This window comes from Xyrauchen texanus, chromosome 22 (assembly GCF_025860055.1).
Source record: "Xyrauchen texanus isolate HMW12.3.18 chromosome 22, RBS_HiC_50CHRs, whole genome shotgun sequence".
Classification (NCBI taxonomy): domain Eukaryota; kingdom Metazoa; phylum Chordata; class Actinopteri; order Cypriniformes; family Catostomidae; genus Xyrauchen; species Xyrauchen texanus.
Window position 1 is genome coordinate 11,682,800 of NC_068297.1, and position 26,805 is coordinate 11,709,604.

General features: G+C 43.0%; 1 protein-coding gene across 1 annotated transcript in view; it reads right to left on the reverse strand.

The window, feature by feature from the left end:
- Positions 1 to 26,805, reverse strand: part of LOC127662220 (muscarinic acetylcholine receptor M3-like) — a 152,981-nt gene that overhangs the window by 2,128 nt on the left and 124,048 nt on the right. The window lies entirely within an intron of this gene.

Here is a 26,805-nt window from a genome sequence, read left to right on the forward strand (position 1 = left end):
ATTTCTCTGAAAAACTAGTGTAAATATCTTGGTGTATAATAGTGCTTCTCAAATAATGTATCTTGCTTTAAAGAAATTTAGATATTTGCACTGTACTCAAAAACAAGACATAAATATGGAGTGAACAATTATTTTTGCCTCGCAGGCCAGGAAGCTAAAAACACCACAGAAAGTGACAAAAATGCTCTCAAAATTCTAAATGTAGAGGCAAAAAATGCTCCTGTAATGACTTTTAAAAAATATATATATTTAATAATATTTTATTACAGACATAATGTATATTATTACATAAAACATGGAAAAAAACAAAAGATTTTTTGTTACATCCATACTAAATTATTTGAATATATATTTTAATAAGCTGATCAAAGTAAAGTATTTTAAATGAAAGTAAATTAAACTCCTCAAAAATGAAAATTCCCAGTAATAAAATAAAATAAGTTAATATTTTAGATTGTTTCACAATTATGTAAAATTTTTATAAGACTGTGGTATCTTTTAAGAAACTAAAGAAACTTTGCAGGATTGTTTCCAAGGACTGCTGGAACTGTTACTTCATATGCACACAAGAGGGCGATGTTGAATTATAAATCAGTAATGAAGTTCTGGAAACTTCAGCTACTGCTCTGCACATATAGCAAGGTGAGACATATTTGACAAATAATTTGCCAGTAAGTGTGCCTCAAAATCTGTTTTCTAATGAGTTAATATATTTGCCATACCACCTTTCACTATTTCCCCTGCTGGAAAAAATAAATAAAACTAATTACCCTAAAATGGTTTACTCAGTTAAAGCTGGTTTAGCTTGGCCATGCTTGTGTTTTGACAGGTCCCCAGAACTCCTCTAAAACCTTTAATCGAGATCAGCAGAAACCTGTTTTGTAGCCAGCAAACCGACTTTTGTTTAGCAGAGCTTTTCACGCAAATATCTACTGTCCACAATAATTAATACAAGCTCTGAGTGCTTGTTGTACTGAGAAATCAAACTGCACAGACCCTCAGAATTGACAAAGAACACTTTCAAAATGCAAATATATTCCAGTTAAAAGCTGATGCGTCTGACACGGTCTTGGAGTTAGCAGACACATAAACTGCAGGTACTTCAGAAACATAAAAGATTGGTAAGGTGTTTCTTCACATACTGGTGAATTCAGAGAGAAGAGAGAAAGTTGGTCAGGTTTACTCACTCAAACACATATATAAACTAGTAGTTGATAAAGGCACATAATAGAATGTAACTGGCTCATTGCCAAGGTCGTTTGTCTCATATCTTAAAATGAAAATGACATCTATATCTTGAGAAGTAGCAAACACAAATGTACACCCACCCTTCACACCCTCTTCCTGTCGAACACTAAGTAGCATACACAACAGGGGCTCTCTGTCTTTCTAACACACATGCACACAAATATTCTGACTATAAAAATATGACATCCTGAATAAGATCAAGAAGGAAGGCCAGCAAGCATCATAAAGTAGAAGAGGGCTACATTACTAAATATAGTCAGCATAAATGCTTTGCTACAAATAAAAGGCATGGGCTGATTTTGAATTGAGAACATCTGTGTCTCTCTCTTTGAGTCTCCTTTTCTCTTGATAAGGCAAGCAGGATGAAAGAGGGAAGACAAAGCTGAGTGAAACGTTGATAAGATACAAGGTTAGAGAGATACAACCTGATCACATAATCACACACATTACAATCACATAACCATATGCGCACAGATTGTCGCTAAAACACTATATATGGTCTTCAATATCATATAAAAAATAAATAGAAAAGAATAGATTCCGCCACTGTTATGTAACGGGAGCCAGCTGGTAGTTAGCTGTGCAGGATGTAAACCACACTCCCCTCACTCAAGAAGCGCACTGACGCTAGGGGCTCTAGCCTTTAGCCTCCTCATTAGGACACCTGCATCCCATGCCAGAGACCCCGGTTCGAGTAACAGTTACATGACCACACGCATTCAGATCAAATTGAACCAGACGCAATTAGCTATTGGATTCCATCTCAGCTCTCCTAAAGCGGAAAGGAAGGAGTAATTAGAACAGACAGAATACATACAAGACTTATGTTAAAAGACTACAGGAAATTTGACTATCACAGAGAACTTGGTCTGTGAAAAGAAAGACTGCCAAGATATGGGTGTTTACAACAGGCTATATAAAAATACTGACTGGGATACCAGTGTTTGAAAAATGTTCTGGGTAATACATAATCTGTAACTCGAGGACTGAAATATTTTTGTATGAGACAACAAAATATCTAAAAGTATAGACTGAATTCTAGTATAGACTATATAAATGGTTGGACATATGTTTGAGAGATTTAAGGCTCTATAAAGAGTTTAACTCTTCAAATAATATATAAAAAAAAAACGTCTAGGTTACTATTGTAACCTCCATTCCCTGATGGAGGGAACGAGACGTTGTATCGAAGAAACGACAATAGGGGTCTCTCTTGAGAGCCTCGCGCATCTCTGAACTTGAGAAAAGGCCAATGAGAAATTGGCAGACAGAATTTGCCTGTCCCGGCCCCGGACATACGGGTATAAAGGGAGGGAAATGCGTCTATCCATTTAGGATTTTGCTTTGAGGAGCCGAGATTGAGGTTCAGCCATAACAGTGGCTCGGTTCAGCATCGTGGCTGGGACGACACGACGTCTTGTTCCCTCTCAGGGAACAGAGGTTTCAATAGTAACCTAGACGTTCCCTGTCTGTCGCTCACTTCGAAGTTGTGTCGAAGAAGCGACGCTAGGGGTCCATATTCATTCACGTCATGTGCTGAATCGTGTATGTGTGCTGCTAACGCAGGGGTGGGCAGGCAGTTGCGTGCCAAAGCGACAGGCTGAGTTAGACTGCACGTACCCTTACCCAACGTCCCATAAAATTGTCATAACCTTCTGGTTCCTGACACCTCGTAGGGGGGAACAAGGCGACGTGCCAAGCATGGGAGCAAGCCGCACCAGCCGCACCTTTTCTCTCTTTATGTTTCTCGCTTAAAGCGGCTGGGGCCATCTTAACGCTGTCACATGCATCGTGGAAGGTGTTCTTTTCCAACACAGGCCACATGCGGGAAAATGGCAAAGTGGTAGATCCTACCTGCTGAGAGGGAGGATTTGCTACAACACGGCGAACGGGAGAGAGGTGACTACCAAAGGGAGACATGGATCCGCTTGCAAGGGGAAATACACACAAGGGAATTAATCCACACAGGGGCACGTCCTGTGGAGCACCTATTCCAGTACAGAGTAGTTTCAATACCTGTAGTGAGTCTGTTCGTGGAATTCCTCCACTGAATTCACGGACCAGAGGGCTAGGGAGGAGTCATCCAGGAAGCCGAGTTAGTGGGGTCTCCTGGGATAAGAGCGCACAAGATCACCTCAGCGGAGGGGAAAGGTGCTAGATGCAAGCGGTACACCCGGTCAGTTGTTACTGCGTTACTGAGTTCTACTGGCTCGGACCTGAGAGAACACAGGATGAAACAGACTCAACCCTGAGATTGTAAAATCTCATAAATTGGTATTAGGTGTTGCCCAACCCGCTGCGCTGCATATGTCTGCGAGGTGCTGTTGGCCAGTGTCCACAAAGATGTCACAATTCTCGTCAAGTGTGCTCGAACCCGCAAGGGGGCGGGCATGGCCTGGGTGTGATAGGCCAATGCTATGGTGTCAACCACCCAGTGGGAAAGCCTCTGTTTGGAGACAGCGTTCCCTTTCCACTGTCCACCAAAACAGACAAAGAGCTGCTAGAGCATCTTAAGCTCTGCGTGTGGTCCACTTAAGTATTCAGAGCACGCACTGGATACAGCAATGAAAGGGCTGGGTATGCCTCCTCCCAGGGCAGCGCTTGCAGGTCCACTACCTGGTCTCTGAAGGGAGTCATAGGAACCTTGGGCACGTAGCCCTGTTGCGGTCTTAGGACAACACGAGTGTATGCCGGACCAAACTCCAGGCAGGTGACGCTGAGAGAGAACGCTTGCAGGTCCCCAACCCTCTTGATGGAAGCGAGTGCGATCAGGAGGGCCGTCTTGTGGGAGAGGGCCTTGAGCTCGACTAATTCGAGTGGCTCGAAGGGGGATATCTGAAGGCCCGAGAGGACCACTGAGAGATCCCATGAGAGGAACAGGCTTGGCCGGTGAGGGTTCAGCCTCCGGGCGCCTCTAAGGTACCTGATAATCAAGTCGTGCTTAACCAAAGACTTGCTGTCTACTGCGTCGTCGTGGGTCGCGATAGCGGCAACATACACCTTCAAGGTGGAGGGGGACAGCCTCCCCTCCAACCTCTCCTGCAGAAATAAGAGCAGTGACCCCACTGCGCACCTCTGCAGGTCTTCAGACTGGGAAGAACACCAATTCGTGAACAAGCGCCACTTCAGGGCGTAAAGTTGCCTGGTAGAGGGAGCTCTGGCCTGGTTGATCGTGTCTACGACGGCAAGTGGTAGGCCACTTAGATCTTCCGCATCCCGTCCAGGGGTCAGACGTGGAGGTTCCAGAGGTCTGGGCGCTGATGCCAGAGGGTGACCCGTCCCTGAGAAAGAAGGTCCTTCCTCAGGAGAATTCGCCTGGGAGGGGCTGTCGTGAGGAGCACGAGATCTGAGAACCAAGTCCGAGTGGGCCAGTAGGGGGCCACCAGAATGACTTGATCCTCATCCTCCCTGAACTTGCACAGCACCTGTGCAAGAAGACTCACTGGGGGAAATGCGTACTTAAGCAGCCCCCGGGGCCAGCTGTGTGCCAGCGTATCTGTCCCGAGGGGAGCCTCCGTTTGGGAGTACCAGAGCAGGCAGTCTCTTGGGAGGTGAACAGGTCTACCTGTGCTTTGCCAAACCGTTCTCAAATCAGCTGGACCGACTGGGGGTGAAGCCTCCACTCTCCGCTGAGCGTACCTTGTCGCGTCAGCGTGTCCGCTGCCATGTTGAGGCTGCCCGTGATGTGAGTGGCACGCAGCGTGTAGATGAAAATGACATCTATATCTTGAGAAGTAGCAAACACAAATGTACACCCACCCTTCACACCCTCTTCCTGTCGAACACTAAGTAGCATACACAACAGGGGCTCTCTGTCTTTCTAACACACATGCACACAAATATTCTGACTATAAAAATATGACATCCTGAATAAGATCAAGAAGGAAGGCCAGCAAGCATCATAAAGTAGAAGAGGGCTACATTACTAAATATAGTCAGCATAAATGCTTTGCTACAAATAAAAGGCATGGGCTGATTTTGAATTGAGAACATCTGTGTCTCTCTCTTTGAGTCTCCTTTTCTCTTGATAAGGCAAGCAGGATGAAAGAGGGAAGACAAAGCTGAGTGAAACGTTGATAAGATACAAGGTTAGAGAGATACAACCTGATCACATAATCACACACATTACAATCACATAACCATATGCTCACAGATTGTCGCTAAAACACTATATATGGTCTTCAATATCATATAAAAAATAAATAGAAAAGAATAGATTCCGCCACTGTTATGTAACGGGAGCCAGCTGGTAGTTAGCTGTGCAGGATGTAAACCACACTCCCCTCACTCAAGAAGCGCACTGACGCTAGGGGCTCTAGCCTTTAGCCTCCTCATTAGGACACCTGCATCCCATGCCAGAGACCCCGGTTCGAGTAACAGTTACATGACCACACGCATTCAGATCAAATTGAACCAGACGCAATTAGCTATTGGATTCCATCTCAGCTCTCCTAAAGCGGAAAGGAAGGAGTAATTAGAACAGACAGAATACATACAAGACTTATGTTAAAAGACTACAGGAAATTTGACTATCACAGAGAACTTGGTCTGTGAAAAGAAAGACTGCCAAGATATGGGTGTTTACAACAGGCTATATAAAAATACTGACTGGGATACCAGTGTTTGAAAAATGTTCTGGGTAATACATAATCTGTAACTCGAGGACTGAAATATTTTTGTATGAGACAACAAAATATCTAAAAGTATAGACTGAATTCTAGTATAGACTATATAAATGGTTGGACATATGTTTGAGAGATTTAAGGCTCTATAAAGAGTTTAACTCTTCAAATAATATATAAAAAAAAAACGTCTAGGTTACTATTGTAACCTCCATTCCCTGATGGAGGGAACGAGACGTTGTATCGAAGAAACGACAATAGGGGTCTCTCTTGAGAGCCTCACGCATCTCTGAACTTGAGAAAAGGCCAATGAGAAATTGGCAGACAGAATTTGCCTGTCCCGCCCCGGACATACGGGTATAAAGGAGGGAAATGCGTCTATCCATTTAGGATTTTGCTTTGAGGAGCCGAGATTGAGGTTCAGCCATAACAGTGGCTCGGTTCAGCATCGTGGCTGGGACGACACGACGTCTTGTTCCCTCTCAGGGAACAGAGGTTTCAATAGTAACCTAGACGTTCCCTGTCTGTCGCTCACTTCGAAGTTGTGTCGAAGAAGCTGACGCTAGGGGTCCATATTCATTCACGCCATGTGCTGAATCGTGTATGTGTGCTGCTAACGCAGGGGTGGGCAGGCAGTTGCGTGCCAAAGCGACAGGCTGAGTTAGACTGCACGTACCCTTACCCAACGTCCCATAAAATTGTCATAACCTTCTGGTTCCTGACACCTCGTAGGGGGAACAAGGCGACGTGCCAAGCATGGGAGCAAGCCGCACCAGCCGCACCTTTTCTCTCTTTATGTTTCTCGCTTAAAGCGGCTGGGGCCATCTTAACGCTGTCACATGCATCGTGGAAGGTGTTCTTTTCCAACACAGGCCACATGCGGGAAAATGGCAAAGTGGTAGATCCTACCTGCTGAGAGGGAGGATTTGCTACAACACGGCGAACGGGAGAGAGGTGACTACCAAAGGGAGACATGGATCCGCTTGCAAGGGAAATACACACAAGGGAATTAATCCACACAGGGGCACGTCCTGTGGAGCACCTATTCCAGTACAGAGTAGTTTCAATACCTGTAGTGAGTCTGTTCGTGGAATTCCTCCACTGAATTCACGGACCAGAGGGCTAGGGAGGAGTCATCCAGGAAGCCGAAGTTAGTGGGGTCTCCTGGGATAAGAGCGCACAAGATCACCTCAGCGGAGGGGAAAGGTGCTAGATGCAAGCGGTACACCCGGTCAGTTGTTACTGCGTTACTGAGTTCTACTGGCTCGGACCTGAGAGAACACAGGATGAAACAGACTCAACCCTGAGATTGTAAAATCTCATAAATTGGTATTAGGTGTTGCCCAACCCGCTGCGCTGCATATGTCTGCGAGGTGCTGTTGGCCAGTGTCCACAAAGATGTCACAATTCTCGTCAAGTGTGCTCGAACCCGCAAGGGGCGGGCATGGCCTGGGTGTGATAGGCCAATGCTATGGTGTCAACCACCCAGTGGGAAAGCCTCTGTTTGGAGACAGCGTTCCCTTTCCACTGTCCACCAAAACAGACAAAGAGCTGCTAGAGCATCTTAAGCTCTGCGTGTGGTCCACTTAAGTATTCAGAGCACGCACTGGATACAGCAATGAAAGGGCTGGGTATGCCTCCTCCCAGGGCAGCGCTTGCAGGTCCACTACCTGGTCTCTGAAGGGAGTCATAGGAACCTTGGGCACGTAGCCCTGTTGCGGTCTTAGGACAACACGAGTGTATGCCGGACCAAACTCCAGGCAGGTGACGCTGAGAGAGAATGCTTGCAGGTCCCCAACCCTCTTGATGGAAGCGAGTGCGATCAGGAGGGCCGTCTTGTGGGAGAGGGCCTTGAGCTCGACTAATTCGAGTGGCTCGAAGGGGGATATCTGAAGGCCCGAGAGGACCACTGAGAGATCCCATGAGAGGAACAGGCTTGGCCGGTGAGGGTTCAGCCTCCGGGCGCCTCTAAGGTACCTGATAATCAAGTCGTGCTTAACCAAAGACTTGCTGTCTACTGCGTCGTCGTGGGTCGGCGATAGCGGCAACATACACCTTCAAGGTGGAGGGGGACAGCCTCCCCTCCAACCTCTCCTGCAGAAATAAGAGCAGTGACCCCACTGCGCACCTCTGCAGGTCTTCAGACTGGGAAGAACACCAATTCGTGAACAAGCGCCACTTCAGGGCGTAAAGTTGCCTGGTAGAGGGAGCTCTGGCCTGGTTGATCGTGTCTACGACGGCAAGTGGTAGGCCACTTAGATCTTCCGCATCCCGTCCAGGGGTCAGACGTGGAGGTTCCAGAGGTCTGGGCGCTGATGCCAGAGGGTGACCCGTCCCTGAGAAAGAAGGTCCTTCCTCAGGGGAATTCGCCTGGGAGGGGCTGTCGTGAGGAGCACGAGATCTGAGAACCAAGTCCGAGTGGGCCAGTAGGGGGCCACCAGAATGACTTGATCCTCATCCTCCCTGAACTTGCACAGCACCTGTGCAAGAAGACTCACTGGGGGAAATGCGTACTTAAGCAGCCCCCGGGGCCAGCTGTGTGCCAGCGTATCTGTCCCGAGGGGAGCCTCCGTTTGGGAGTACCAGAGCAGGCAGTCTCTTGGGAGGTGAACAGGTCTACCTGTGCTTTGCCAAACCGTTCTCAAATCAGCTGGACCGACTGGGGGTGAAGCCTCCACTCTCCGCTGAGCGTACCTTGTCGCGTCAGCGTGTCCGCTGCCATGTTGAGGCTGCCCGTGATGTGAGTGGCACGCAGCGATGCTAATGGCTCCAAAGGAGGAGATGGTGGGCGAGTTGTGACGGGAGCGCATGCCGCCTTGGCGATATATGTACACTACCGTCGCGGTGCTGTCTGAACGGATCAAGACGTGCTTGCCCCGAATTAGCTGGAGGAACCTCCGTAGGGCAAGAAATACAGTCAGGAACTCTATGCAGTTGATGTGCCAATGCAGCGGGGGCCCGTTGCACACAGCCCCAACCCTGTTTGGAGGCATCTTTGGTGACCAGAACATCCAGCTCGGGGGGTTCAAGGGGATAAGCAGACTGGCCATGAGGCGAGCCGCTGTCAACCCGAGCCCGGGCGGAAGTCAACGAGCGTGTCGGGGGGTGGGTGGTTCGTGGGGATGTACCCGACGAAACAGAGCCTGCTGCCATCCCCAAATCGCCTCCATTGCCAGCCAGATCAATCCTCAATCCCATGGGAAGAAGGAGCGACGCAGGGGGCAGCTGGAGTGGCGTTCCTTTTTAGGAAGGAAAGCCACGACCGCAACGTCGTCATGGTAAGGATCTCGCAGTGAGAACATGAACCATCCACAAACGCTGCCTCGGTGTGATCGTGGCCCAGACAGGCAGCATCTGTGACCGTCAGGAGTGGAGAGAACTCAACTGAATACAGGAACTACACAGGGACGGGTCCTGAAAAGGACGTTCAACGCCGTTGTGTATTTCTCTTTTAGAAAAATGAACTCTTTTAGGAAAATATTCTCTTTTAAAAGCGCTGTCGGAGCGCCCAGGTGCAAAGCTGCACTGGTGTGCAGATTAGGTGAAAGCCGCTGATATGCGCCATAGATCCAACAGCATACGCTCTTTTTAGAGATGAAGTGAACAGTCTTGTGAATGTAGCCTGCTGATCACACAACCACTCGGCTCCGAAGGAAAATTATGAATGGTCAGACGCATTTCCCTCCCTTTATACCCTTTTGTCCAGGGGAGGGACATGCAAATTCTGTCTGCCAATTTCTCATTGGCCTTTTCTCAAGTTCAGGGATGCGCGAGGCTCTCAAGAGAGACCCCTAGTGTCGCTTCTTCGGCACAACATCGAAGTGAGCAACAGACGGGGAAAGAGTGGTTTAGACTCTGAAATCTGATTTGTTGAGCCATGTTCAAAGCTGTTGTAAAATATCCAAAAAACACACACCTGTCAACACATAATAGTTAAATTATATATGTATGTGCCAAGTGTGTATACCTATATTATTTTAAAGTTTATATAACTATATTATATTATATTATATTATATTATATTATATTATATTATATTATATTATATTATATTATATTATATTATATTATTATTTTTATCACTAAATGTAATTGTTTATTGAAAATTGGTGACTTTTATCGGGAAGCTGTTGCTGCCATTCTATACAAGAAGACACTCATGACGTTTTAGCAATTTTACCATGTGCTCCAATGATTTTATTTTTTTATTTTTTTGCTTTTGATGTAAACAGGTCTTGACTTGTGGGTAACATCACTGTGGTAAAAATACATGGTCTCTCTTGACTTATTACTTTACTGTTTAACTCCACTATACTGTACACTGTATAATAGTTTTTCTTTTCATTTTATGCTGTATTTGTTTTGCAAATAAAGTATCATAAGTATAAAAAAAGTAATCCATGCAACTCATGCTTCAATGTATTCTAAATACATAAAGGCTAAAAAAGAGATCTGTGTTTAATTAAGATGTACATTAATCTGAGTGAGAGGGAATCAAACCGAAAAAGATAAATAAAGTCAGAAAGAGATCTAATTGAAAGTGAGCTCTAGTTTGGGCCTATGGTCAGAGCTCCTGTGATCAGCTCTGTGATTTTATCCTATTAGGGTAGTGCTTTGACCTAAAGCAGATACGAAAGCCAAGATGGAGGACCACAAACAGATTTTGCACAGAACGAGTGACATGCATCCACATAATTAAATTAAGTCGTGGAATTTGAGAATTGTCTTAATTTTGGCTGATCTGCAGGCAGCGGCTGACAACGAGGGTGTTGCCATGGAGACCTAGGAATGGAAGTGTGAGGGGTACGTGAGGGCAAACGCAGTGAGACAGAGAGCCAACTGTACACACACGCTGACACCTTGGAAAAATTTAACATTAATGAGATTCAAATATAAAGAAGTCAAGCAGGGTGAAGAAATCGATTTTCATATTATGCACTCCTATTTCTGCGCACACACGCGTACACAAAAATGAACAGAAGCATACGCTCGCATACACGCACATTCATGCACACACAAACTCGAGATCCCAGCGACAGCATGAAGCCTTTGATGACAGACCTGTGAATCAGACGAACATCTGGAGATTACATGCATGACTTCAAACAAACACACACATATTAAACATCAAACATACTTTTTGTCTAAAACCACTCACCTTATCATTTAAAGAAAACTACTTGCAAGTCTGATGATAATGTAAACAAGGCTCGCACACAACACTTGAATTTCACAAGTGAAATATGTCTGTGGAGAAAACAGTCAAAAGAGTTCCCACCTATGTTCTGGCAGGTAATTGTGGGAAAATGCCGCTATCAGTAAAAAAAGGCTGACATGTCTGGTGCTTCCTGGATTTCTAGAAAATGAAAATGAAATGCCAACATGTTCCCTTTTCCAGAGTTTTCTACGATTACCTCACACAGCCTTTAGCCTACACAAATGTCAACTCTCAGAAATATTGCTGTATGCATGCAGAACCTTGATCAATAGTCACAATCAGAATTTCATCACTGCCACAGGCAAATATAGATGAGACGCTTTGATTATATTTTTCAATATCTCAATATGAACCAGCCCAGTCAGAGCAGATCAAAGATTATTTACTGAGATCTTATTATTAAAAGTGATGTTGAGGAATTTATTATTTATAATGAAATAACTTTTTTCTCCTCATTTTAACTCTGTGTATATGACATTTCTTTCCCTCTTTCCATATTTTTCTGGCATGTTCAATTTCTTAATTTTTATTGGTTCTGATAGAGCTGTGGTGCTGTATAGGGCTGGGCAATATGACGATGTATATTGTGGCGACGATATAAAGTGTAAATCGATAGAGATTTTGCTATATTGTGTATTTTGCGATATGTAAATATTCATGTGCACAGCGTAGGCTTATCTATCAATGGGCAGGGCTTTACGTGGGACAGAGAATTTAAGAAACATGAACAGGGTTTAATGCCATTAAACATATTTAAAATAATCTCATACATCTCAACATTCATCTCGCATTTGGCACTTCATTAGTGCTTAATATACGCTTCTCATCAGACATCAGCATCTGTGTTTCATGTGAGTGTCGTGTGCGCTTTCTCTGGAGCACACAAGTGCGTGCGAGTCCAGCAGGATTTTCGAGATTTACAGGAGAGCGCAGAGCGGTATCACTCGTGCTACTCAATTATTTATGACTCAGGAAAAACATCTCCACAGAACAGGAGGATCCCCATACAAGTCAAGAAAATGGAGGGGAGGTTTTTATAAAAAAAAAATGTGCAACATCTGTGGTGTTTGTTCACAAAAGCAACAATCTGCAAACTGTGTCGTGCATGATAATCACTTGTAATAAAAGCAATTTATTTTACTACAAAATGAAGCATGCAAAAAATATTATGAAAGCCAAAAGTTGCACTCCGCGTTAATTCAGTAATTTTTTTTAACATTTTTTTTGCACCCTAGTGTAAATAGCATCTACCCATATACTGTATGTTAGTATTTAAATATGGGTGCAAATAGTATCTGACACTATTTGCACAAAGGTGCAAATAATATCTACCATTTTTTGCACCAGGTTTTGGGGTGTAAATAGTATAAACCATTATTTGCACCAGGATACAAATAGCATCTGCCATTTTTATTTGTTGCATTCTTCGAGATTTAGAATTTCTTGAGAAAATCTTATAATAATAATAATAATAATAATAATAATAATAATGATCAACAATATTGTATAATAATATAATAAACTGAGATGTGGCATAATGTGAAACTTAGCATTATGTTAATAAAGATTTAAAACAAAATTGAGTGTTTTTTTAATTAATAATTTTTTTGTCAATTTCCAAATAAAAAGAAAATAGTACATTTTAAAATAATATATTTAAATATTTGGAAGTATTTAATTCACTGACTGGATTATCAAAAATATGCAGTACAATATGGTTATTAAATATATATATATATATATATATATATATATATATATATATATATATATATATATATATATATATATATATATGCAAACAAGTTTGGTAGGCCTGTATTATTTCATTCATACAAACCTGAACCGAACCCGAAGTCCTATTTGAAAAACTCACGTGAACATGGCCCGAAACCTGTCGGGTTGCAGACCTCTACTTCCAGAGTATAAAGATAGAAATGCATTATTTATTCAATCCCACATTTGTATAGTGATGTTTCTACTAGTGTTAACTGCCTAAAACCTTTACCTGAGGTTTAAACACCTCAGCCGTGCCTCCAAGCCGGATCACCTGAGAGATGTCAGTAAACATCGCTACAGGTAAACAGCTTCTATCCGAAGCCAAAGCAATTTGGTGACCTTATTAATGTCGAGATGAAAATGCCACTCAGAATAAAATCTGTTATATCAGCACTAAATATCAGACACAAGGTCCTCTGTAGGGTTATATTATTTCATCAGCATGAAGTGCTAATGTCTCCCGCAACCAGAATTTTGACTTGCAGAGGGCTCTGGTTCTCATTGCATCTTAAGGCTGAAACATACTCTACGCAAGTATGTACACATACTATGAGAGCACTACAGAGGACATTAGTGTGAACTGTGCATTTTCACAGTGAGTTTTCTCTTTCAAGCTAACTACTTTCAAGGCAGAGCAGTTTGGGCACAGAGGTTTGACTATATTAAACTATATTGCCCCCTTGAGCACTGAGGTTTGTTACCGCCATTGTGATGCAAGAACACATGCATGTTCAAACGGACCACGCGTTGGCAATATGTTGGCCATGTGCTCACATCAATGTACTCATAAATGTGTAAAGTATGTTACTGGCCTTATTCTGGCCAAGAACCACCCACTTACACATGGAAAACCATCTTATCAACATGTATATTGACCAAACATGGTTCCTTTTGAAAATTAACAGTGGGTTTATCTGAAATGGATTACACCACAGTAGTAGATCAGAATGCACAAATACATTTAAATAATGACGTAGCAGCTGCCGCTGAAAATGTGGAAATGTGTGTAGACTTTGTGATCAGCATTTCGGTCTGTCCAAAAGCAACAAACACTAATTACTTCATATAACCAGTTATAAAACAATTCAGATTGGAAGTGTTGATGTCAGTCAGCAGTAAAATGTGCAAAATGCATCAGACATCAGATGGTAAGTGAATGGAAATGGAGGTCCATGGGCACATGTCTACAAGAGCATGTCCATCGATGCAACACGCCACAATGACTTGAGGCTTTCTAAAGTGGATGAGTCGAAGCGAACATTCTAAATAGTTTATTTGTCTATCGTTTATTTATCTTGTTGGCAGGAGTATCACCAGTGCGTACAGCACAAAATGGAACAGGACATCTGTTGTTTACTGACATGTTGTGCTGCAGGGGTCACTTCCAGTGTAGACAGCTTCATTGATTATAATGGGATCTCTTTGCTTTTGATGCGATGCGTCGCTTGCGTCCGGTAGACAGGGTGTGAGACTACATTTAAACTAACAGCGATCAAAAAAGAAAGTACATCACATCACACCAGATAAATCTGATGGGCTGATAACATAAGATAGTGCAGGTGCTACATTCTGAGGCCGAGAATAAACATGAAATATGAAACACATAAGACATTTTCTTTATCCAGTCATCAACAGTGCATCTGTATCGACCCACCCCGGTGTAAGTAATACCTTAATCTCAGGCAGGCCAAAGAATCTATCACAGACTCTGACAAGATCCACATCCCTGGGGCACTAGCACATCCACACTCTGTGCAATTGGGCACAATTTAATTTGCCTGCTATGGAAAGCTGGAGCTGCTCCACTACAGACATACCCATAGTACAGAATACATAGTAGCGGGTCCAGGCATAGGCAATATAGGCAGGTGCCTAGGGCGACAACACTCTCTTGGGCAGCACGACAGGTTACCTGATCAATCGACCCTGCACAGAGCTCGCAAGATCGCGATGGGAGAATGGTATTCCGAATTGTGCCATCCCACCCCTGGCTCGCGATGGGCGAAAGGTGCCCCAAATCGTGCCACCACCAGCTCACAAGTTCGCGATGGGAGAGAGGTGCCCCAAATCATACCACCCTGTGACCCGCCCCCACAGAGAGCTTGCAAGACCGTGTTGAATGAAAGGTGCCCTGAGTTGTTCCTGTCTACTCAACCTAAAAGGTTCTAAATGGTTAGAATTATAGATGTTCATAATGCATTCTTCCATTCTGAACAAACATAAGATAACCATACTCAAAAGTATATGTACCATGACAGGATCGACTAAGTGGTCTTGAGAAAATAAGTATCAACCATGTGATTGCTGGGCAGATTTGACAAAGTCATTGATGATTTTGCATCAATGAAAACTAGGAGGGGAGGGTTGAATTTTAAATGAGGAATTATGTGTAATAGCACAAGTAGCAAAGCAATTTTCTTTATTAATTGACTCTATAATGTAGTTGTGCAATTTAAGTTCTGAATATACAGAATAATTTTCCATGTATATATACAATTTTAGAAGAATATTTCAGGTGTGTAGGTCCATATAACGCAAGTGAATGTTGGCCAAAACCTTGAAGCCCCAAAAAGAACATAAAGGCAGCATAAAGGTAATCCATAAGACTCCAGTGGTTCAATCTATGATTTTAGAAGTGATATAATGATGTGGGTGAGAAATAGATTGATAATCTCTTTTTATTTCAAGTCTCCACTTACAGTTCAGGGGGGGTGCCACGTCGGATCTCGCTTAGGGCACCAAGTAAGCCAGAACCGCCACTGAGAATACACATTTTCTGAATATCCAGATGACATCATATAAATGTGTGTTTCAATCCAATACAAACATTTCTAAGACAAAAATTATTGTTGTGTATTTGGGCAGGTGTTTTTTATTGCCGTTATCTATGTCCTGAGATTTTCTGTTAAAGGAATGTTTCCCGAAGCTGGAGAAATGTTTAAATGTCTCCAAACCAGGAATCAATCAGGCACAAAAAGTTCTGTGTGACTGCCAGTTATAGGGCAAAGCCATATGCTTATAATCATAAAAAGTCTGATACTAGAGATGTTAAAAACCAGGAAATATAAGGCATTTTATCCTGGCTCTTCAGTTTCAAGGGCAGAATGCAACAGCCTTTTATTGAAGCATTTGGGCTGTGCTTTTGAGTATTACCCTGCCTCAAGGAGCAAGTGTCAGAGGAATGCTTATCCTGGCAGTGTATAAACATACTCATCAGAGGACATGGTTTCCATATCCAATAACTATGAAATCTTTTAAATCTATATACATTGTAAGATGGATTATGCAAAATGTTGGCAAGTGGCTAAAACCATGAATCTCGGAGGGAAACCTGTTGTATAGGTTATAGAGCACAATAGTCTGGTTCCGGATGTAAAAATCTAATTAATTTATCCCATAGAAAAATGGATTTCCAATGATAACTTTAAAGACCTACCGTGAGTTACGAGGTTGTTCATCGACGGTATATGCTTACATTGAAGCCATCCGCCTGCGTTATTTCAACTTTTTCGTTTAAAGATCATGTTTGATAGCAGAATTCATGGTAAACAACTACATTACCCATGGTACAGCAGAAAAAGATCCACCAATCAGAGAACCGCGGCCAATGAAACCCGCGAAACCTGACTCAGAGCGGCCACCCATGACGCGCTATGAATGACGTAATCAAGCCGGTGTTTCTTCATCCTTAAACTACTAATCTATAAGTACATACAGTGCATTTGTCACCTACATGCAGTTTGACTCATTTTGAAAGCACACATGCATATTTGCACACATACATTACCTTGTAAAGATCGCTAATACCACACTGTAATATGGCTGTATGTGAATGATAGAATATAATTCTCGGTCAAAATGTTGGTCTTGGTGAGGCATTCATTTAAACACAATCAGTAATGTCTTTAGTGAATGTAAGCAAGTGGGACAAAAACTCAAATCTGAGTCAAAATTTGGGATATGTGCATTATGCATTAATGCAGTGAAAATGTTGCTTAAAATACCTGCAATGTAAGTCGTTGATATCAATTAGACATAAAAAAGAGAAAACTACTGCTCTAAATGTATTTCTTTGTTCATTAATGACTACTAACTTGAGAAACCTGAAGCACTTACGTGTTGAAATAGGAATACTTATAGGCTGTTTTATTTTAATTTATTATTTTGAGGTGGTGGTGGTGTAGTGGACTAAAGCACATAACTGTTAATCAGAAGGTCACTGGTTCGATCCCCACAGCCACCACCATTGTGTCCTTGAGTAAGGCACTTATCTCCAGGTTGCTCTGGGGGGATTGTCCCTGTAATAAGTGCACTGTAAGTCGCTTTGGATAAAAGCGTCTGCCAAATGCATAAATGTAAATGTAAATTTTGTATCATAATATCAAACCTTTTAAATTAAAAGTGTTCAAAATCACATTAGCACGCATTTGTGCTGTAGTACAGAAATTGGTAACGTAAATAATTTTCATTAGTACTGGTATGTGACAACACGTGTTATCTTATGCACATAATTTGTGATATGATAATTTGTCATTACAAGTCCATAACAATGCTAAGCTTTGCAAACATACAGTATGCTACCCTGTATGCATTGTGCTCCTGAGTGAGCATACATTAGTTTAAATGTATGCAAGTGAGAACATGTACATATACATTCATGTTGGAGTGTGTGCTTGATGTGATTGCTTGAGTGTTTGCATTAAACATGGGTATGTGTGTGCATGCTCAAGTTGCAGAAAACACAAGTCTATTTGCATTCACATGAAAGGGCTAGATTGCAACTGATAACTATTACCCAGACTGACAAAGAACTCACAAATATCCTCCAGGTTACAATCTTCCAAAACTTTATTCTGTGTCCTTGGTGAATACATTAAAAGGATATTTCACCCTAAAATGAAAGTTCTGTCATAATTTAAGCATTTTAAATCCATGGTGTTCTGAACACATGACTTTCTTTGTTCAATGGAATACAAAAGGAAATGTTAGGCAGAATGTTAGTTTCAGTCACCGTTCACTTTGATGGTATGGAAAAAGATGCAATGTAAAGGAATGGTGACTGAGGCTATCATGCTGCCTAACATCCCCTTTTGTGTTTCATGAAAGCAAGTCATATGGGTTTGGAAAAGGGTGATAAAGTCATGACAGAATTTTCACTTTTTGGGGTGAACTATACCTTTGAGGTCTAAGATTAGCATGAAACAAGTACCATTGATGTAGACACTCAGTTATGTTGTCTTTTTTTAACATGCTATATCTATTCTAACATTGAAATAAAACTGTAATCATAATGATCATCATTATCTTAAACACATTCTGAGCAGCCATTATGTAAACTTTCTCTGCCGCGTGAATGTGTATATGAATCCTCTCCATATCTAAATGTTTTGCTGTGATAATCTGGCCTTACATGGCATCCTGAGGCTGGACTCCTGCATGGACCTGTCTGTTAAGAAGCACACACAGACTCATGTGTAAACACCCCAGCAGTAGAGGAATGCTCAAGCTGGGAGTAGGAGAGGGCTTACTGTAAGACATCAGCTTAGAGACTCCCATCGATGCAACTGAAAATAACAGTGTGTTATTTCCCATAGTCCTGCAGAGACAGGCATTTGACTATCACATAAGGTTCTGGTCTAATTTGCAGTTTAGCTGCTTAATTTAATTTAAAAGTATGTGATGTGGCAACTTTTTTGCTAAATTTTATTTTGTGGTTCATTACATGTATTTAGGCTGTTTTGAGGTAAAAACTTGTTTTATGAACAAGTTTGAACAGCACACTACATATGTAGTAAATGTCAACTCATTTAAGCAAAGTCAAACCCATAGGTGGGTTCAATGAGCATCAACAGGTTAAATCAACAAAGCTGCCCCAACCATAAACCTTAATCCTTAACCTAACCGATAGTGTCATAGAAGCAAATGTGCGATGAAAAATACAATTGCTGAAGCAACCACGTCATTTTGTGATGCTTCTATGACACTTAAGGGCTCACTTATTGAATTGCTTACTCTTCAGGATTCATACCCTGGTTCTTTGCACCACAAGCACAACACTATCTGTTGAGCTTCTGAGCAATTTGATCACATTTGATCAAGCTTGTAAATGTAGGTGGTTATGTAATACAAAAGTTAATATGTTCATAACCATGCCTTCTGATACTTAGACTAACAGCTTGTTTGAGCTGATGTTGATGGTAGGGAAAAAGGGGGAGCACGTTTACATGCACATGTGTGCAGGTCATGCATGCATGGATCTAGATGGATGATTGTGTATGTGCACAAAATGTAGAATTCTGCATTTACCTGACAAATGAAGCAACTCTCACCAGCATTGTGTTTGTGAGAGAGATTGGGCGGTGGAAACCAATTCATTGCCGATTCCCATTTTATTTCCCACAAGGATGTTTTATTATCTGCAAGTTCAGTGCAATTATTTTTAGCAGAAGCAAACTCGTCTCCTCTGGATATGACTCTGTATATTACGTGGACTACTAGTTTAACGCAAAATGAATGTTCTCTCTTCCTTTCATCCAACTATAACCCTGCAGCCAAATTCGCATTAAATATTCATTTTATATCCCCGCATTCGGAGGGCAGTGCTTTGTCATTGCTTGGCTGCACTATATGCCAATAAATAACTAATAAAAAACAAACAAACTCTGATTTCTGGTCATGTTGGAACAGATTCTATGAGAAATGCATTACAATGACACCATGATGGCATCCTGGGAATTTAGTATGCTTGAAAATCATAATCTGGAAAAAACAAAGCCATTCTTTCCTTTCAGCTCACAAATGTATATAAGAGCCATGTGTACATTGCAGACAGTGTACAGTATATTGGCAAACAAAATGCAAGAGGCAGTAATGAATATTTAAGAGCCTTTTTAATTTAGAAACAAGTGAATTGCTGTTTTCCCTAACATTTCACAATGAGTCTTGTCTAAGAAAGGTAGCCTACATGCGAAGATTCTTATTAAAGGAATAGCTCTCATCATTTACTCACCATCATGCCATCCCAGATGTGTATAACTTTCTTTCATGCTTTCTGCTGAACTCAAATTAATATTTTTAGAAGAATTTCTTAGCTCTTTTGGTCCATCCAGTGCAAGTGAGTGGTGGCCAGAACTGTGAAGGTCCAAAGAGCACATAAAGGCATCATACAAGTAATCCATAAGACTCAGTGGTTAAATCAATGTCTTCAGAAGTGATATGATAGGTGTGGGTGAGAAACAGCTCACTTGCACATTCTTTTTGTGTTTTTGGTGATTCACATTCTTCATGCATATTGCCCCCTACTGGGCTGGGAGAAGAACTTCTAGCAAAAAAAGGACTTACATATTGACCTGTTTCTCACCCACACCTATCATATCACTTCATATCAAATCATCAGATTAAAACACTGGAGTCATATGGATTACATTTATGCTGCATTTAAATGCTTTATGGAGCATCAAAATCAACCTCATGTTATTCCAAACCAGTATGACTTTATTATTCTTCCATGGAACACAAAATGAGATGTTAGGCAGAATGTAAGAGACTGACAGACTCAGTTAAAGTTTGCTTTCATTGCATCTTTTTTCTGTACAGTACAAGTGAATGGTGAATGGTGGTCATGAAGGTGAGTAAATGATGACAGAATAAAAAATTTTTGGTTAACAATTTCTTTAACTGTAGACACAATGAGCATAGGTGGCCTATCTTTAATTTAAGTGATTATATAAGATTAGCCCAGAGTGAAACCGATGTACATTATGCACCAGCTGTTAAACTGTAATTATGTTTTACATGATGACACTATACTTTATTATACACTACCGATGACTTGAACGGATCCATCAATAATTCTTATTTTTGATATTGAAACAAATATTTTGAAATTAGAAATAGTTTTTTTTTTATTTTTAGCCCTCTATTGCCAAATTATGAGATTATTTAATATTTCAGTTGAGCAGATATATCGAATCAGAATTACATTTCATACAATTCTTGCAAAAAGTGTTTACACAGACTTTTAATGACCTTTCAAAAACTTTTCAGAGGTATAAATGATATCCAATAATTTGTTCTAATTATATATTAAAATAAAAATTCAAAACAAACAAAATGTTTTAATATATTGTATTTATTTATCTAGTTATTGTAAAATACTGATAACAACAAAATTTTTGTGTTGGTTGATCTTTGTCACACATCGTCATTTGAACAACCAGTCTCTTAGGAGGAACACTATGGTCTTAATAAAGTGCCTAATGTGGTCTTCTGCTGTTGTAGCCAAAACGCCTCAAGGTTCGATGTGTTCAGTACTCAGTACTTTATGCTTGATACTAACCTCTTTTTCTATTTGTGTTTTCAATAAATACCTGCAGTCAGGTTCAAACACCATATTCAAGTCTAAGTTTCCATAACAGAAGACCAGACCAACCAAAAGCATGAACCCAGCAGGTCCGGACCCATTTCAGGAGCTGGTTGATGCTCTCCACCGTGCACTCACACCACCGTTGAACCCCTCTGCACCTCCGATCCCGACCAGCATTCCCTCCATCTCTTCTTCTTCACTGGTCTAATCTGCCAGTCGTGTGGTCAATCCAGCACCATACTCTGGATCAACTGAGAATTGCGGCGGCTTCCTAGTCCAATGTTCGCTTGCCCTATAGATGCAGCCGCATCGATTTCCCACCGAGCGGGCAAACATTTCCTTCATAATCTCTCTGCTTGCAGGAAGAGCGCTGCAGTGGACACAATCTCTCTGGGAACAAAACAGTTAGTCAGTCGCTTGAGAGCTTCATCCAACACTTCAAGTAAGTTTTCGGATGCCCAAAGGGAGATTCATCCATTAGTGAGCAACTCTATAATCTCCACCAAGGTAAAAGTTAAATGAATGATTGTGCTCTCAAATTTCACACTCTAGCTGCCTCCAGCATATGGAATGAGCCCTCTCTCCTCACCAGCTAACATCTGGGACTCGAACTGAGGCTGTGGCTGCATCTCTCCTCCTATGATGACACCATGGGGCTAGAGCGCTTCATTCAACATTCTATCCGTGTTGCCAACCGAATGAAAGCCTGCCTAGATGAGATACCCTATTGGCAGTCTCCACCCGTTCCCTAACAACAACCTTCTGTCCGCTCTACAGAACCAGACAGCAAACCTATGCAAATGGATGCTTTCGGCTGTCCTCGGCAGAGCGCCAATGATGGCTTACCCAGTGGCTTTGTTTGTACTGCAGTGTAAAGAGACATGTCATCTCAGCGTGTCCCATTCTTCCTCCACGCCCACTGATCAGCCATTATTAACCAGTGTGGCACTGCATATATTACCGCTCCCTCAACAGAATAACAGTCAATTTCCATTATCTGCTTCCCCTCATCCCAGCTGCCTTGGAACACCTCAAGAAAGCTTTCACCACAGCTCCACTCCTCATCCTTCCAGACCCAAGCAAACCTTTTGTGGTGGAGGCAGATGCCTGATCCTGGTCTGGTTGAGGAACCCCCTCTCCTGCTAACTTGTCTTCACAGTCAGAGACATCTTGGACTCCCGGTGCCACAGGGGTCATCTTAAGTACCGTGTAGATTGTGAAGGCTACGGTCCTGAAGAAAGATCATGGATACCTCGAGACAATTTCCATGACACTCATCCAAATCATCCAGCCCCTCATGGATGGGGTCGGCCACAGCATTGGGAGGTACGTCCCTCTGGAGCGGTCCGTGGGGTGTCCCACCACACACACACAACTTTCCTCTCTCCCGAATACTAATCATCTGCACCTACCTTCCATTAACACGCCAATCAGCTCCACAATGTAAGCCCCACTCACTCCTCAATCAATGTCTGGGCTCCCATGGAATACAGTCAGACTCACTTACCTGCAATTTACATGTTCTCCTGTAATTCTCCAAGTTCCACTCCAGCAAATTTCAGCGATCTCACGGTGACTGAGTGGCACTGATAGAGTCTATCAGTGCCACTCGGTCACCGTGGGTGATGTGGGGGCCTGGGTAGCTCAGCAAGTAAATTTACACTTAGAAAACTCCTGATGTTGTTATAACATTGCAAAAAGCACTTATCAATGTGTTTAAAGTGAAAATCAGCCCTCCTTTCCTGTTTAATTAATCAATTGCACAATCAGGCAAAACATCTCAGGTTTTTCCATAAGGATCTCTCTCTCAATTTTGATGTAGCAGTGACAGCCAAAATGTCAGCAAGATCTCGCACTTTTTGCTTTCAAATCACCTACATCACTTCAAGCGTGATTTTATCACTAAAGGCCAGCTCGAATGCCTGGACTGGGACAAATCCTAAAGACCACACCCACCAAGAACAAATAAATCAATCTGTTTGGCTGATGAATCTGACAATCTCACTTTAGCTGCCTATTCACTGCAGTGTTGAAGGATTCTGCAGAAATTCTGAAGGCCTGATGGGGAGGAGCACAGACTCAAGCGTTGTTTGGCTTCGGGCATGCGATTTGTGAAACAATTGTCACACTTTACTTGTAAGCATCGAGGAATACATTTTTATTGGATAAACTTTTGGTTTTTTGCTATTCGTTTGTAGATGAATTAGGATTGGAAAGCAATTGAAATACATGGATGAAATTTATTAAGTATGTTACGCCAGCAGAGAAGGCTTTGCTGGCCCTGAGAAATCGCCTCTGGGTACTCCTAAATTATCTTTTATCTTAGAAATACAACAGCACTAGAGGTTAATTAATATGCACACAGTTAATATGCACATACTGTATGCACATATATTGCCTGTATTTATCTGACACTACATGTTAGTGTAACCCTCGACTCAGGGTTTTGTTATCTAACTCTAAATATCAATTGTCTAAGTTCGGTCAAGAAGCTTTGGGAAATGTTTCTTTTCTTTTTTTTTTTAAGCTAAATACTCAGAACTAATTGAATAATCAAAATCTCATAAAAAAAGGGAAAAAAACAAATTAAGTAATGCCACACACAGGAATCCAGAAAATCTATATTGTGAGGCAACTAAAATGCTCTCTGTTCTGGCACTTCAAAACACCAAAGCAATAACCTCAAATGACACTCAATTTCCAATAATTAATTGAGCTTGTTAACAGAATTTAATACAATATAATTGTAACCCAAAAAAAAATCAAAAATGTGGAAAGTTCAGTTTTCTTTTCTTGGGGCAAAAAACAAAAAAAAACCATCTCAGTCCCATGTAACGTGTGTAGAGCGAAGAAAAAACAAAATGCCTCAGTCCTACCACTTCCCCAAGCAAAATATTCAGTAAATCAAGGGCGAAGGAAAGAAGAGCTGAAGAGTTGATAGTTTGGGATGAGATGATGAAAAGGATTTGTTCCGGATGAATCCACTCAAATGATCTGGGTCCCAAGTGTATCACCAACAACCAGTCCAAGGGAAAAACCAGTCTGTACAAATATATATTTCGAATTGATTACATCAATAACATCAGAACACTTAAACCATTCCTTATAAGAGAGATCACATGTATTTTTCTTACTGTCATATCTTTCCTTCTCTTATAAAAAAATTATGAAACAACCCAACTTTGAATCATCTTACTGACAATTGAGAACTACCAATACACATTAACATAAATCAAATTACAGTTACATTTTATGTGTTTTAACCATTTCACTCGACATGTGAAAAACAATATACATGGGCATCGTACACCTCGTGCTCTCCGTGACTAGCAAAGCTAGCATTGAGGTGCTGTATTTAGCTGCCCTTTTAATGGCTTCAAAACACACTACACAAACAATTTAACACATTTCTTTTCCTCGACATGAATACATTCTGACTGGTTTTGCTCAAATGATAACGTCTAGGTTACGTATGTAACCTCCGTTCCCCGATGGAGGGAACGAGACGTTGTGTCAGAGAAGCGACACTAGGGGTCTCTCTTGAGCGCCGATATTCACCTATGGACTATGAAAAAAGGCCAATGAGAGTTGGCAACCAGTATTTGCATGTCCCGCCCCCGGACATACGGGTATTTAAGCAGCGCAAATACAGGAGTTCATTCAGGATTTTTCTGAGGAGCCGGAAATGGTCCGGCTCAGTGACGTGGCAGGGGAGACACAACGTCTCGTTCCCTCCATCGGGGAACGGAGGTTACATACGTAACCTAGACGTTCCCCTTCTGTCGCTCTCTCCACGTTGTGTCAGAGAAGCGACACTAGGGGTCCACTTATAAAAGCACCACGCGCTGAGCCGTGTATGTGAACTGCTGATACAGGAGCGAGCAGGTATTCTTACGTGCAGGACGACCAACTGTATCAGGCTGCACGTACCCATCCCCAATGCCCCATTTAAGCCATCAGGATTCCTTATCGTTACCCCGGAAGGGGGAACAAGGTGCTGGCTGCCAATCTGGGAACGGGCCAAGCCTGGCCGGGCCTTTTTTCTCTCTATGTTTCTCACATAGAGCAACTTAGGCCGGGGCCCTTACACGCATTGAGGGAAAGGGGGTCTTAGCCCTTATTCAGGGCGGAGAAGACCCTGCGGAGGCCACGCCTACCCAAGAGGGGAGGCAAGTTTAAGTGACAAAACCATCAGAGGCCTGACTTAGGGCCTATGTGGAAAAGTCGGTGCGGTGGTGGATCCAGCCTATAGAGGGGGGAACATACAGCACTGCAACCGAGGCAGCCGTGACTGCCTAAGGGAAGCACGGGAGTCCGCTCGCCAGAGGGGGACAGAACCGTGGCGTTACACACAGGGGGAGTCCAAAGGAGGCCTTACCTGTGGAGCACCTACACCAGTGCAGGGTAGCTTGCGGTACCCGCAGTGGCTTGGGTCAGCGAGTTCCTCTGCTGAACTGCGACCCACGAGGGCTAGGGAGGAATCAACCAGTGTCCCAAACCTGAGATCTCCTGGGAATGAAGGCGCACTGTTTGCCCTGGTTAGGGGGAAGGGCGCTAGGTGCAACGATTCACCCGGTCAGATCGTGAGCGTGCCACCAAGTTCTACAGGCTCGGTACCTGAGAGAACATGGGACGATACTGACCAAACTCGGAGATTGTAGAATCTCCGAAAGTGTTAGGTGTTGCCCAGCCCACTGCTCTACAAATGTCTGCTAGGGCAGTGCCCCTAGCCAGTGCCCATGAGGATGCAACACTCCTGGTGGAGTGGGCTCGGACCCGCAAAGGGGGAGCACGGCCTGGGTGTGATAAGCCAGGGAAATGGCGTCGACAACCCAGTGGGCGAGTCTCTGCTTGGAGACAGCATTCCCTTTCTGCTGTCCCCCAAAGCAGACGAAGAGCTGCTCAGAGCGTCTAGTGCTCTGTGTGCGGTCCAGGTAGATACGTAAGGCACGTACTGGACACAGCAGTGAAAGGGCTGGATCTGCCTCCTCCCGGGGCAGCGCTTGCAGGTTCACTACCTGATCCCTGAAGGGTGTGGTAGGAACCTCGGGCACATAGCCCGGTCACGGTCTTAGGATCACGAAAGTGTCTGCCAGACCGAACTCCAGGCAAGCGTCGCTAACAGAGAACGCATGCAGGTCCCCGACCCTCTTGATGGAAGCGAGCGTGATCAGCAGGGCGGTCTTGAGAGAGAAGGCCCTGAGTCCAACTGAGTCAAGCGGCTCGAAGGGGGGTCTCTGGAGTCCCGTAAGGACGACCGAGAGATCCCAGGAGGGGAACAGGTTATGCCGGGAGGGAGCTATCCTCCGGGCACCTTTTAGGAACCTGACGATTAAGTCGTACTTACCAAGAGACTTTCCGTCTACCGTGTCATGGTGGGCCGCGATAGCGGCGACATACACCTTGAAGGTGGAGGGGGACAGCCTCCTCTCCAGCCTCTCATGAAGAAACACGAGCACTGACCTAACTGCGCACTTCTGCGGGTCTTCGGCTCGGGAAGAACACCAGTCCGCGAACAGACGCCACTTTAGGGCGTAAAGATACCTGGTAGAGGGGGGCTCTGGCTTGGCTGA